The following is a 1,106-nucleotide window of genomic DNA, read 5'->3' as shown; positions in this document are numbered from 1 at the left end:
CTTTCTGAGTTTTCTGGGTGTGGGTGTGGGTGTGGGGTAAGTGGCACTGAAGCAGTTAAAGGTGCCACACGAGACGCGGTCTTTGCGCGCAGTAGCTCTTGAGCTCAGCCAGGATTATCAGGCTCCAGAAAACTGAGATACACGCCAAATGCCAGTTTATAAATGTCCAGCGGAATCTCACTTTCTAACCAGGCAAAGCTTTTATTTATTTATTTATTTGTTTGTTTATTTATCTGCCTCCCCAAGTGTCTCCCTGTGTCCGAGGGCTTGAGGTGTTACACGGTTATGCTAGTGACTGGGTCGGCGTGAATGGGAGCAGAGGGACCACTTCCTCCATTGGCACATCACCTCCAGGCTCCGAGAACCCATCCAGTGATCCTTCCTCGGCTGGGAGTGCCCCCTGCTAGGCACCAGGTGCTCCTCCCTGCCCAGAGCAGACAGCTTCCCATCCTGACTGCTGGGGAAGTACACTAGCCCTGGTGTTTGCAAAGGACCTCATCGTGGGCCTGTGGAGGGGATTCAGTGACAGTTCCCCTTCTATGTATTTGTTGGTCTCTTTGGGGAGGTTCAAGGGGGCTCCATTAGTTCTTTTAAATGGAATCTCATCAGCTCATTTCTAAAGTCACTCAATTATTCATTCAAAGTATCCTGGGCACTTCTCATTAAATATTCCAATGGCCCCTGAGAGGCAGCATAGGATGATGATTAAGAACACGTGTTCAGCAGCCAGATGGACTGCTTGGATTCCAATCCCGACTCCACCACTTACCACTTAATGCCTTTGGGCAGGTTATTTAGCTACTAGGTGCCTCCATTTCCTTGCCTGTAAAACGGGGATATGACAATGGTACCTGCTTGATAGGGTGATGTGAGAATTGAGTGAGCGTCTATGAGTGCGCGGTGACAGTAAGCACTTGATAGGCATTAGCTGCTTTCTGTCATCACTGCTTCGCAGGTGCCGGCGCTGGGAAACAAAGGTGAGTACAAGCACATGTGCTCTCCTGAGCAGATGGACACGGATCACCTAATTACGCCAACGCATGCAGATCCCCAGGTGTACCAAGTGCCTGCGATGGAGGCGTTAGACTTTTTCAGAGGGATTGGAG

This window comes from Camelus dromedarius, chromosome 19 (assembly GCF_036321535.1).
Source record: "Camelus dromedarius isolate mCamDro1 chromosome 19, mCamDro1.pat, whole genome shotgun sequence".
Lineage (NCBI taxonomy): Eukaryota > Metazoa > Chordata > Mammalia > Artiodactyla > Camelidae > Camelus > Camelus dromedarius.
This window is presented reverse-complemented; position numbering follows the sequence as displayed.